This window comes from Rhinoderma darwinii, chromosome 3 (assembly GCF_050947455.1).
Source record: "Rhinoderma darwinii isolate aRhiDar2 chromosome 3, aRhiDar2.hap1, whole genome shotgun sequence".
Lineage (NCBI taxonomy): Eukaryota > Metazoa > Chordata > Amphibia > Anura > Rhinodermatidae > Rhinoderma > Rhinoderma darwinii.
In genome coordinates this window covers 71,426,955-71,441,038 of record NC_134689.1, presented here as the reverse complement: position 1 = coordinate 71,441,038, position 14,084 = coordinate 71,426,955, and the positions used below count along the sequence as shown (strand labels likewise).

The 14,084-nt window shown below is 46.7% G+C and overlaps 1 protein-coding gene across 1 annotated transcript in view; it reads right to left on the bottom strand.

The window, feature by feature from the left end:
• DOCK2 (dedicator of cytokinesis 2) overlaps positions 1 to 14,084 on the bottom strand; it is a 963,684-nt gene that overhangs the window by 772,352 nt on the left and 177,248 nt on the right. The gene's annotated exons all lie outside the window — the stretch shown is intronic.

Below are 14,084 nucleotides of genomic sequence, written 5' to 3'. Positions count from 1 at the left end.
ACTGGTTCTGAATATCTCTGACACTCAGGATCCAGCTAATAATAACGATCACATTTAATTTCATTAACTTTTCTTCAAAGGTGTATATATCCTTTAAGTCACAGCAGCCTAATATTCCGAAGTCTCCTTAAAAAAATAAGCCAATGTAATCAAGTTCTGTGAAATTTGTCTTGTAAGTTGTGAATGGATACAGTAAGGTCCTCTATTCATATTACCTCCTGAATCTTAGAGAGCCACTGACTGATGGTCGCTACTTCTGTTTGACACCATAGAGCCGTGATGCATGCTTACGCTGCTTTAATTAAGTGTCGGATCATAGACTTTTTATAGCAAAAAATTGGTATATTGCATATGTAAATTTAGAGGCGTTATGCCATACAGTATTCCAAAATGTTGACAGCATGGAACATTCCCAGAAGATAGGGAATAGCATGCTACCTCAGTCCCACATCTCCAGCAGGAAGGTGAATCCGAGGGTATTAGTGCATGATGTTTAAACGGGACCCCGTGCCATCTGGAGGGAATATGTTGTTGTTTTTTTAACATATCAATCTATGGGTGAATCTAAGATAAATGGAGGGTTAGTCTAGTTGCCAGTATTTTACAGAAGAGCTTGAGATCTACAGTACTGTACAAAAGTTTTAGGTGGTTGTGGAAAAATGCTGCAATCTAAGAATGCTTTAAAAAATAGAAGTGTTAATTAGTTTTTTTTATCAATTAACAAAATATAAAGTGGATGAGCAGAAGAGAAATCTAAATCAAATCAATATTTGGTGTGACCACCCTTTGCCTTCAAAACAGCATCAATTCTAGGTACACTTGCACAAAGTCACAGAATTTGTAGGATTATAGTCAGGTGTATGATTAACCAATTATACAAAACAGGTGATAATTATAATTTTCATATATAGGTTGAAACACAGTAATTAACTGTAACAGAAACAGCTGTGTAGGAGTCTTAAAACTGGGTGAGGAACAGCCAAACTCTGCTACAAAGGTGAGGTTCTGGAAGACCGTTTCATGTCACAGGTCCACCATGGCAAGACTGAGAACAGAAACAAGACACAAGGTAGTTTATACAGCATCTGCAAAATCTCTCCCAGGCAAATATTTCAAAGCAGACTGGGGTCTCAAGGTGTGCTGTTAAAGCTCTTTTGAAGAATCACAAAGAAACTGGCAACGTTGAGGACTGTGGAAGCAGTAGTCAGCCACGGAAACTTAGTGCAGCAGATCAAAGACACATTATGCTAACTTCCCTTTGAAATCGAAAGATGTCCAGAATGCCATTAGCTGAGAACTGGAAGAAAGCAGAGGGACCCAGGTATATCCGTCTACTGTTCAGGGAAGTCTGGCCAGAAGTGGTCTTCATGGTAGAATTGCATCCAAAATCCCATACCTACGAAGTGGAAACATTGGAACTGGGGTGCATAAAAATAGCAGCAGGTGCTCTGGACTAATGAGTCAAAAGTTTAAATATTTGGCTGTACCAGAAGGCAGTTGTTCGCCAAAGGGCTGGAGAGCGGTACAATAATGAATGTCTGCAGGCAACAGTGAAGCATGATGGGGGTTCCTTGCAAGTTTGGGGCTGCATTTCAGAAAATAGAGTTGAGGATTTGCTCAGGATAAATGGTGCCGTCAATGCTGAGAAACACAGGCAGATACTTATCCATCATATCGATCACCAAGGTGTCTGATTGGCTCAAAATTTATTCTGCAGCAGGACAATGACCCCAAACACACAGCAAATGTCATTAAGAACTATCTTCGGCGTAAATAAGAATAAGGAACCATGGAAGTGATGATATGGCCCCCACAAATCCCTGATCATCATTGAGTCTGTCTGGGATTACATTAAGAGACAGAAGGATTTGAGGAAGCCTACATCTAACGAAGATCTGTGGTTAGTTCTCCAAGATGTTTGGAATAAACCCCTGCCTTCAAAAATTGTGTGCAAATGTACCTAGAAGTATTTATGCTGATTTGAAAGCAAAGGAAGGTCACACCAAATATTGATTTGATTTAGATTTCTCTTCTGTTCATTCACTTTGTATTTTGTTAATTGATAAAAAAAAACGTAACTATTTTTGAAAGCATTCTTACTTTGCAGTGTTTTTCCACAACTGCCTAAAACTTTTGCACAGTACTGTATGTTTAGTAGTGATATTCTGCCAAACATTTTGGCAAAGAAACAGGTCTTTCCTCTCTGAGCAGAACACTGATGTGGGCTTTCAAAGTATCTTGGGGGAGTGCAATACCTTGGGCAATGGCAGTAACGTGGCAGAGAGAAAGTGAACTGTTTCTAATGTTGGCAATTAAAAAGTAACTGATATCTCGGTGTATGTGCTGCTAGTTGTAATATGGACACGAATGTCAATATTACATAATGTTTCATGTAGTGTGTAGGGGCAGACTGACTGTTTAGGCAACTGGGTGGAACCAGAGCATTAGAGGAGCCTACAGCCCTCTACCCAAAAACTGCACCATATATATAGTCTGCTGCATATAGATTTATAAAGCTCCTATTGAGTTCATATGCAATAAGCTCCCCCAAGTGGTGATTGCAGGCAGACAGAATTTTATCATTTAAAGGGGTTTTTCCACTATCAACAATTGTCACCTATTCACGAGAATGGTGTTAAATGTTAGATCACTAGGGGCTCCAATGCTGGGAATCCCACTCATCAATGGTACAAGGGACTCTAGTCCCACGCTGCTGCTCACAAGCTCCTCCTCTCTGCCAGTATCCTAGTTAGCAGTAACAGGGGACTGGGAAGTGATCAGTGTAGGTTCATGCAGTGGGGCCCTACAGATCTAATATTTGGAATCTATCCTGTGGACAGGTGATTTAGGTTGCTAGTGGAAAACCAATTTAACTTTATAGTAGTATGAAGGGGTAATAAAGCATTTGAAGCTCTCTATTAGAGATGAGCGAACCGGGACAACCGAACCCGGTTTCGGTCCGAACATCGTGAAAAGTTCGGTTCGCAGCGAATCCGTACTTCACCGGGTTCGGCCGAACCCGTTTTGACCGAACCCGGCTACATTTTGGCGCCTGCCACATGTTAGATGTAAAATGGAGGATTTCAAAATATCACCTGACATCAGGCTACCCCATAATGCCTTGCAAACAGCTTTCCCAGCCAATCGGGAGGCAGCATAGGGGCGGGCTCAAGCCTGCAATAAAAGTTTATGCACGGAGCTCAGCGGCCATTTTAGAGACAGGAGCTGTAGGGATAGCATCTCTGTGAAGTAAGGGAAAGCTTTAGGAATCTAAAAGCCAGGAATCCAGCAATCGAAGGGGCTCATCCACTACAGCGGGAGTCTACTCTACTCTCAACAATCAACATACAAATTGCAATACAAATTCTCCATTTGCCAAGCCAGTGTGTGAATAAGCTTTTATAAGGGGCTCATCCCCGTTGCATGGGTTAACATCCAACTTGCAATCCAGGCAGGCAGCTGTAGTACTATAACGCCCAGCATTCCCTGAGTGCACAGTGGCTGATAGAAATTCTCATTCATTTCCATTTGCCAAGCCAGTGTGTCAATAAGCTCTTAGAAGGGTCTCATCCCCGTTGCATGGGTTAACATAACAATCCAACTTGCAATACAGGCAGCCGTTGTAGTACTACAACGCCCAGCATTCCCTGAGTGCACCGTGGCTGATAGAAATTCTCATTCATTGCCATTTGCCAAGCCAGTGTGTGAATAAGCTTTTAGAAGGGGCTCATCCCCGTTGCATGGGTTAACATAACAATCCAACTTGCAATACAGGCAGCCTTTGTAGTACTACAATGCCCAGCATTCCCTGAGTGCACAGTGGCTGATAGAAATTCTCATTCATTGCCATTTGCCAAGCCAGTGTGTGAATAAGCTTTTAGAAGGGGCTCATCCCCGTTGTATGGGTTAACAATCCAACTTGCAATACAGGCAGCCTTTGTAGTACTACAACGCCCAGCATTCCCTGAGTGCACCGTGGCTGATAGAAATTCTCATTCATTGCCATTTGCCAAGCCAGTGTGTGAATAAGCTTTTAGAAGGGGCTCATCCCCGTTGCATGGGTTAACAATCCAACTTGCAATACAGGCAGCCTTTGTAGTACTACAACGCCCAGCATTCCCTGAGTGCACCGCGGCGTGGCTGATAGAAATTCTCATTTATTGCCATTTGCCAAGCCAGTGTGTGAATAAGCTTTTAGAAGGGGCTCATCCCCGCTGCATGGGTTAACATAACAATCCCACTTGAAATACAGGCAGCCTTTGTAGTACTACAACTCCCAGCATTCCCTGAGTGCACCGTGGCTGATAGAAATTCTCATTCATTGCCATTTGCCAAGCCAGTGTGTGAATAAGCTTTTAGAAGGGGCTCATCCCCATTGCATGGGTTAACATAACAATCCAACTTGCAATACAGGGAGCCTTTGTAGTACTACAACGCCCAGCATTCCCTGAGTGCACAGTGGCTGATAGAAATTCTCATTCATTGCCATTTGCCAAGCCAGTGTGTGAATAAGCTTTTAGAAGGGGCTCATCCCCGTTGCATGGGTTAACAATCCAACTTGCAATACAGGCAGCCTTTGTAGTACTACAACGCCCAGCATTCCCTGAGTGCACAGTGGCTGACAGAAATTCTCATTCATTGCCATTTGCCAAGCCAGTGTGTGAATAAGCTTTTAGAAGGGGCTCATCCCCGTTGCATGGGTTAACAATCCAACTTGCAATACAGGCAGCCTTTGTAGTACTACAACGCCCAGCATTCCCTGAGTGCACAGTGGCTGACAGAAATTCTCATTCATTGCCATTTGCCAAGCCAGTGTGTGAATAAGCTTTTAGAAGGGGCTCATCCCCGTTTGATGGGTTAACAATCCAACTTGCAATACAGGCAGCCTTTGTAGTACTACAACGCTCAGCATTCCCTGAGTGCACCGTGGCTGATAGAAATTCTCATTCATTGCCATTTGCCAAGCCAGTGTGTAAATAAGCTTTTAGAAGGGGCTCATCCCCGTTGCATGGGTTAACATCCAACTTGCAATCCAGGCAGCCTTTATAGTACTATAACACCCAGCATTCCCCGACTGACTGGCACCTTATGAGTCACTGATTTTCCGCCAGTCCGAATAACAATTTAAAAGGGCCTCATTTCTGTCTAAGGGTTTAATTCAACGTGCTAATTAAGTACAGCCGGTGCCTTTGGTGCTATTATACAAGTCACAGCATACACTGACTGCCACCTATTCACAGTCACTAATTTTCAGCCAGTCCAATAATATTTTATAAGGGCCTCATTCCTCTAGTAGGGGAAGGGGTTTTGATTCAACTTGCTGCACTCCAGCACAGCAGTGAAATGTCTGGTAAAAAAAAGGTTGTGAAAGGACGGGGTAGAGGAAAAAACACCCATGCCATGTCCTCTTCCAGTCCAAATGTTGGATCTGTTGGTGCCAGACCTAGTACCAGCATTTGTGGCACAAGACATGTGCCCAGTTCTACTAGTAGCAGCAGCCATGTGCCTGCTGGTAGTAGTAGCAGTATCAGCAAGCCAGACTTGTACATCTCCTCCGGTGGTTGGGTTACTTTAGACAATACGGCCATTGTGGACTGGTTGGCTGGCTCGCGGTCATCTCAGCAAGAAGACTCTGACGATCTGGCTTCAAGCCAGGTTTCGTTGGATTCCAGATCCTCTACAGTTCCTTGGCACAGTGACAGTAGTAATATGGGTATTTCTAGCGTTTCCATTCCATCATCTATGTCTTCACTCCCCCTTCCTAGCGGGAAGCCATCTTTCCTGAGAGTCCTAAGAGACATCTCCTCGGGTGCGAAGGAAGATACTGATAGTGATGATGATTTGTTTTCCGCGAGTCAGCCAACGGAGTGTGTTGCGGCGGTGGTGGAGGTGGAAGCGGTGTCTGAGACGCATAGCTGTGGTAGTGGGAGTGTTGGTGGTAGCCGTGGTGGCAGACGCAGTAATGAGGGGGGGCATGGAGCCCGCCATGATGTCACATCAAATTCACAACACAGTGACAGAAGTGGCGGGGATGATGAGGAGGGCTATGATGATGTTGTTTTAGACAGGACGTGGGAACCAGGTGACGAGGTGATGACGGCGTCAGAGGAGGAGGGTAGTAGTGGCGGCACTGGCAGTGATAAACAGCCAAGCCGAGGTAGGGGCAGAAGTCAATCTGCAAAACGTTGCAGCGGTAGGGTCAGCTCAGGAGCCGGTGACGGCGACACTGATGCTACTGGTTTAGGCTCCCGAAAAAAGCCTGCCAGACAAGGGGCAAGCTCGGGTGGGGGTGGTGGTGGTGGTGGACGTGGTACTACCTCTTTACGGTACTCTGCCGTGTGGCAATTTTTCTGTACCTTCCCGGAGGACGAGAACATGGCACAGTGCCGTATCTGCAAGCAGAAAGTAAGGCGTGGGCAGGGTAGCAATGTAGGAACTACCGCTCTACGTAAACACATGGAGCGGCATCTTAAGGCCATGTGGGACAATCGACATGCCCCACCATCATGTACATCTAATGAAGACCCCTCTGCCGCTGCTGCTGCTTCTGCTCCGAGTCCCTGTCATCTAAGTAGTAGCCAGGCCTTATCCACCATGTCGTTGTAATCATTATCATCACTGTCATCTAGTGCTCTTCCTACCTCCCGTCAGTTATCCATTACGGAATCGTTGTCCAATAAGCAACAATATATACCCAGTCATCCACTTGTCGTGCGGCTTTATTCACACCTGGCTAAGTTGTTGGTGGTGCAGTCACTGCCGTACCACCTGGTCGACTCCACCGGCTTCAAGCAATTGATGGCGTGCGCTCAGCCTAGGTGGCGAATACCTAGCCGACATTACTTCTCCAAAACAGCTGTCCCTGCCTTGCACAAGCACGTGGAGGAAAAGGTGGGCCAGTCCTTGCAATTATCCGTGTGCAGCAGGGTACATGCCACCGTCGACACGTGGAGCAGCAACTATGGGCAGGGACAGTACATGTCTTTCACGGCCCACTGGGTCAATATTTTGCAGTCCGATGCACCACCGCAGCAATGCCAGGCATTACCACCTCCACGCTTGTATCTTTCTGGTTCAACTCCGGACACCAGGCGCCTACCATCCTCCTCCACCTACTCCTCCTCCTCCTCCTTGCCCTCCTCAATGGAGGTCTTCCCGTCCCCGACAGTACACAGCGTATCTTCCACTCCTCCTCCCTCCTCTTTTCATAGGTGCAAGGTGAAGCGCCACAACGCTGTCTTACACCTGCTGAGCCTGGGCGAGAAAAGCCACACAGGGCAGGAGCTGCTGCTGTGCATCAAGGAGGAAATCGCACGCTGGCTGTCTCCTCTGAAACTCACACTGGGCAATGTTGTCTCTGATAACGGGAAGAACGTTGTGGCTGCACTGTGTTTAGGTCACCTGACACACGCTCCTTGCATGGCACATGTGATCAATCTGGTCATAACACGCTTCTTAAAGTCATATGTTGGTTTGAAGGGTGTGCTGGCCATGTCCAGGAGGGTTTGCGTTCGCTTTAGACGTTCGTATGCATTTAAGCAGGCCCTCCTGGACTTGCAGCGTCAAAACAATCTCCCAGAACACAGCCTGATTTGCGACGTTCCAACATGCTGGAATTCCACCCTGCACATGTTGGACCGTCTGTACGAACAGCGGAAAGCCGTGAATGATTTCCTGATGCAGCAGACGGGCAGCGTTTGGAGCCAGTGTAATTTCAAGCTCAGGCACTGGCAGCTGGTTAGAGACGCATGTCGCGTTTTGAGGCCCTTTGAAGAGGCCACACGATTTGTGAGCCGTGACGCTAGCGGAATGAACGATGTTATGCCGCTGATATTCATTATGGAGCAAACGCTCACAGCGATGATTCAGCAAAGGATGGAGGAAGGATCACATCTGGCTATGGATGTTGAGGAGGAGGAGGAGGATGAGGATGAGGAAACAGGACCTTAAGAGGAGCTGGATTTGGAGATGGAATCACAGGAAGGGATAGGGGACGAGGCAGCCGCACAACATGACAGTGATGGTGATGACGAGTCTGACGACGACCTTGATGATGGACAACCATGGCAGTATGGGGCGGAGATGGAACCAACTGGGCCCTCTGAAACGCTGGCCAGGATGGCGAGCTGTATGCTTCGTTACTTACGCGCTGACTGTCGTATTGTTAGCATGAAGCAAAGAGATGAGTACTGGATAGCCACACTTTTAGACCCTCGGTATAAAGCCAGAATGGGGGAGTTTTTTGCGATTCCGAGAGGGAGGCAAAATTGGCTTATTATCGAGAGAAGCTATGCAGCCAGCTTGTCACGGCTTTCAAACGGCAATCACCTGCTGCAAGCATGTCTGACAGGGGAGCCACTCTTCGCTCCCCACTGTCTCATCGTTCCACCGCCTCTGGCAGAGCTACCTCTGCAATAGGCGGCAGCAGCGGCAGCAGCAGCAGCCAATTCAGTTTGGAAAATATGATGCAACATTTTTACATCCAATACCCCGACCTGACACACATCGTAGTCACCAAAGGGATGTTCACCATCACCAGCACCTAAACAACCAGGTTCAATCGTACCTGGACTGTGCCCTTTCTCCGTCAGAAATCCTGATCCCAGACCCCATGGACTTCTGGGTCAGCAGATTGGATCATTGTCAAGAACTGGCCCAGTTTGCCATGGGTGTACTGTCTTGTCCACCCTCCAGTGTAGCGTCAGAGAGGGTATTCAGCGCGGCAGGGGGCTTTGTAGCCCCTAAGCGAACAAGATTGTCCGCCAACAGCTTGGAAAATCTCACATTTCTGAAAATGAATCAAGCGTGGATCGGTGAGGATTTTAAAACCCCTGTGCCTAATGCCACTGATTAGATCTGACATTGCTGCTGCTGCTGCCGCTGCCGCCTGCTACTGCCGCCTGCTACTACGGGATTCTGTCCTGTCCACTCTTTTTTTAATGTGCCGCTGTTGGTGCTGCTACTACTTCTACCACCAATACACCTCCACTGCCGTCTGCTACAAGCAGGCCTGAGGCCAGCCCCACCACAGGGCTTTGTCCTGTGACTGTCCAGTGTCTTTTAATGTGCTGCTACTACTACTACCACCCTTGCTGTCCGTTGGCTACCTCTACTAGCACCAATACACCTCCACTTCCGTCTGCTACAAGCAGGCCTGAGGCCTGCCCCACCACAGGGCTTTGTCCTGTGACTGTCCAGTCTCTTTTAATGTGCTGCTACTACTACTACCACCACCCTTGCTGTCCGTTGGCTACCTCTACTACCACCAATACACCTCCACTGACGTCTGCTACAAGCAGGCCTGAGGCCAGCCCCACCACAGGGCTTTGTCCTGTGACTGTCCAGTCTGTTTTAATGTGCTGCTACTACTACTACCACCACCCTTGCTGTCCGTTGGCTACCTCTACTACCACCAATACACCTCCACTGCCGTCTGCTACAAGCAGGCCTGAGGCCTGCCCCACCATAGGGCTTTGTCCTGTGACTGTCCAGTCTCTATAAATGTGCTGCTACTACTACTACCACCAGCCTTGCTGTCCGTTGGCTACCTCTACTACCACCAATACACCTCCACTGCCATCTGCTACAAGCAGGCCTGGAGGGCTTGTGAAAAGCCATTGCTTGTTGCTTTTACATTCATGTATGGATGAACCCCAGCAGGCATCTGCCAATAAAAAGGGTAAATTTTTGGAGGGGTTGTGAAAAGCCATTGCTTGTTGCTTTTACATCCATGTATCTGTATGGATGAACCCCGGCAGGCATCTGCCAATAAAAAGGGTACATTTTTGGAGGGCTTGTGAAAAGCCATTGCTTGTTGCTTTTACATTCATGTATGGATGAACCCCGGCAGGCATCTGCCAATAAAAAGGGTACATTTTTGGAGGGCTTGTGAAAAGCCATTGCTTCTTGCTTTTACATTACATCCATGTATGGATGAACCCCGGCAGGCATCTGCCAATAAAAAGGGTACATTTTTTGAGGGCTTGTCAAAAGCCATTGCTTCTTCTTTTACCACCTTATATGTATGAACCCTGGCAGGCATCTGCCGCCAAAAATGGTTCATTTTTGTACCTTTTTTAACAATGCATTAAGCATACAACATGCACAAGTGCAGTGGTTTCTGTTAGTTATCACATCCGTTTTCCTATAGCCATACATGTTGGCGTAACTTTGACACTAACTTTGCCTTAAAGACAGCTCAAAAGTACTTGGATACACTCATGGGTGATGTAAGAGTGTTATACAGGGCTTCTAGGGCTTTTAAATAGTGTTATTCAAGATTTTTATGGGCTTTCTTGAATTACTGGTTCGGTCAGAACTAGTTCGGTTCGAATCGAACTTTTTCATGAAATTCGGTGAACCAGCCGAACCAATCTTTTCTTAAGTTCGCTCATCTCTACTCTCTATCAACCGATAAAACGGAGTTCTGACCCGGGACCCCTATAAAGATATATTGTGAATTTCTATGAGTCCAAAAGACCCACATTTAAAAAAATAAGTCTAATATACACTATATGGAGAAAAGTATTGGGACACACCTCTTAATCATTGAATTCAGGTATTTCATTCTCCGTTGCAACAAGTCAGTTTGTGGAATTTCTTCCCTCCTAGATCAACTGTGAGTGGTATTATTGCAAGTTGGATGCGTTTACGAACCTCAGCAACTCAGCCACAAAGTGGCAGACCATGTATAGTTATTGAGTGGGGTCACTTTGGAGTGCTTAGACACATAGTACATAAAAGTTGCCAATGCTCTGCTGACTCAATAACTTCAGAGTTCCATGTTTCCTCTGGGATTAACATCAGCACAACAACTGTGCCTCTGGAGCTTCATGGCATGGGCTTCCATGGACCAGCAGCTGCGTGAAAGACCTATAACCAAGTACAATGCCAAGCGTCACATGGAGTAGTGTAAAACACGCTGTCACTGGACTCTCGAGCAGTGCAAACCAGTTCTGTGGAGTGATGAATCACCCTTCTCTATCTGGCAGTCTGATGGGCGAGTCTGGCTTTGGCAAATGCCAGGAGAACGTTACCTGCATAACTGCATTGTGCTAACTGTAAATTTTGGAGGAGGAGGGATAATGCTGTGGGCTTGTTTTTCAGGGATTGGCCTAAGCCACTTACTTCCAGTGAAGGGAAATCTTAATGCTTCAGCATACCTAGACATTTTGGACAATTGTATGCTTCCAACCTTGTGGGAACAATTTGGGGGAGGCACTATTCAGCTCCAGCATGACTATGCCCCAGTGCACAAAGCAAGGTTTATAAAGACATGATTGGGTGAGTTTGGTGTGGAAGAACTAGACTGACCCGCAAAGAGCCTTGACCTCAACCCCATTAAACATCTTTTGGATGAACTAGAACTGAGTTTGCGAGCCAGGCACCCTCGTCCAACATCAGTGTCTAACCTCACAAATGCTCTTTTGGATGAATGGGCAAAAATTCCCTCAGATACACTCCAAATCTTGTAGAAAGCCTTCCCAGAAGAGTGGAAGATGTTTTAGTTGCAATGGGGAACCGACTCTATATTAATGCCTATGGATTTAGAATGGGATGTCATAAAAGTTCCAGCAGGTGTAATGTGTAGGTGTCCCAATACTTTTGTCCATATAGTGTACTTACTGTCGAAATTCCTTGCTGGTCCTTATTCAATACCTAGACTGCAGTGACATTTCGCACGTAGTAACATCATGTGATATATCCAAATTGTCTTTTCGCTACAGTGACGTTACATCCATTGGGATGCAATGTCCTTTCGCAGTCATTGTATCTGGTTGCTATGTTGCATTGTCGCTATGGGGTCAGCATTACTGTGGCCTAGATAATAATACAAAGTTTCTTTTTCTTGCAATTTAAAAGATTATAGTAAAATTAGGTATGTCCCGGATAACCACAATAAATAAAAACGGAGCATGGAAAAAAAATTATAATAAATAGATGTTTGTTACATTATTTTTTTTAAATTAGATCCATATATTGTAGCTTGTGCATCATATACCTTTTTCTATGTAAGATTATAGATCTTAAACATGTTTGTGCTGAAAGGATGAGAACACCTGGGGAAGCTATACTGGAAAAGTTAATTATTTTTTTTACATGATTTGTCTTATAGACACCCATAAGGAAGCTCACGGCACACGTTGGGACTTTTCCTGAACCTTGTGATGATATTTAATTGTGCTTGTGTCAAGATCAGAAATGTTACTTTTAAACTTTCTTAAAAAGCTGTTATAAAAGCGTGTGGTAAGGGTCCCATTAGTCTTGTCAATTATACAATTCACTTATGACAGATTTATGTAAAATATAAACCTGTTACTAAACACTGTATAATGTAATTCTACGTTTATACCGTAAGTAGTTTTGTGTCCTCAAGGACTAGACTCTACTAAAATCTCTCCTCGTTTTCAGAGAATGCCGAGATAAGGCCGAATCTATTTATAAGCTATTTATAAGGAATCCAGTTATAAAATCCTCATGATATGGTATTTAACCCCTCAGAGGCTGGCTCGGTTCTTCCCGAGGTCTTCCTTCCGTTGCTTCAGGGATTGCGTAAGCGGAGGCTCTATACTGCACATCTAATGGACTTGTAAAGGATCTGCCAGGTACTACGTCTGGGTATACTCCCATGATTAATCAGTCGACACCTGAGGCCAGACCTCTTAGACTGACACCGGCTCCCACCAACCAGGGTGGCAGGCTCAGGAGTGGGAGAGCCTATCGCGGCCTGGTCAGTAGGAGTTAGCTCCGCCCCCTGTCCATTTATACCTGCCGTGTTCTCTTCCTCAGTGCTTGTTATTCTTCTTGGATTCCTGGCCCCACTGCTGCCTTGCTCCAGCCTGCTTCTGCCGTGCTTCTGCCTTGCTTCAGTTCCGTTTATCCTGCTTCGCTTTGCCCCTGGCTTGCTTCCTGCTCCGTGCTCTCGTTGGTATACTCCACTTCATCCTGATCCTGACTGACTCATTCACCGCTCCGTTTCCTCGCGGCGTTCCGTGGGCTACTGCCCCTTCCCTTGCGGGTTCCCTGTTTGTACTCCCTTGCACTTAGACAGCGTAGGGACCGCCGCCAAGTTGTACCCCGTCGCCTAGGGTGGGTCGTTGCAAGTAGGCAGGGACAGGGCGGTTTAGGGCTTAGGGCTCACTTGTTCCCTTCACCTCCTTCCTGCCATTACATAATAACAAGCCCATACCTAGTCTACCATTTCTCCTACGCTGACGCTATCATGGACCCCCTTGAGACCCTGACCCAGCAGATGCAGGGCCTCTCCCTACAGGTCCAGGCCCTGGCTCAGAGGGTCAACCAGGGTGACGCTGCCTTAGTAGTACCCCTCACCTCACCTCTAGAACCCGACCTCAAGTTACCTGACCGGTTCTCAGGGGACCGTAAGACTTTTCTCTCCTTCCGGGAGAGTTGCAGACTTTATTTCCGCCTAAAACCTCACTCCTCAGGTTCCGAGAACCAGCGGGTGGGTATCATTATATCCCGACTCCAGGAAGGGCCCCAAGAGTGGGCCTTCTCCTTGGCTCCTGACGCCCCTGAACTTTCCTCCGTTGATCGTTTTTTCTCTGCCCTCGGACTCATTTACGACGAGACTGACAGGACTGCCTTAGCCGAGAGTCAGCTGGTGACCTTACGTCAGGGTAGGAGACCTGTTGAGGAATACTGTTCTGATTTTAGGAAGTGGTGCGTAGCTTCTCGGTGGAACGACCCGGCCCTAAGTTGCCAGTTTAGGTTAGGATTATCTGACGCCCTGAAGGATCTGCTGGTTAGCTACCCCTCTTCTGACTCCCTAGACCAGGTTATGGCCCTAGCAGTACGACTTGACCGACGTCTCAGGGAACGTCAGCTTGAACGTTTCAATGTGTTCCCCTCTGACTTCCCTGCGATTCCCCCCGAGGTCCCGTCTCCTCGCTCTTCCACGGAGGACTCGGAGGTACCTATGCAACTCGGGGCTTCCATGTCCCCTCGACAACGTAGAGAGTTTCGCAGGAAGAATGGTCTCTGCTTCTATTGTGGGGACGACAAGCATCTACTGAAAACCTGTCCCAGGCGCAAGAATAAACAGCCGAAAAACTTCCGCGCCT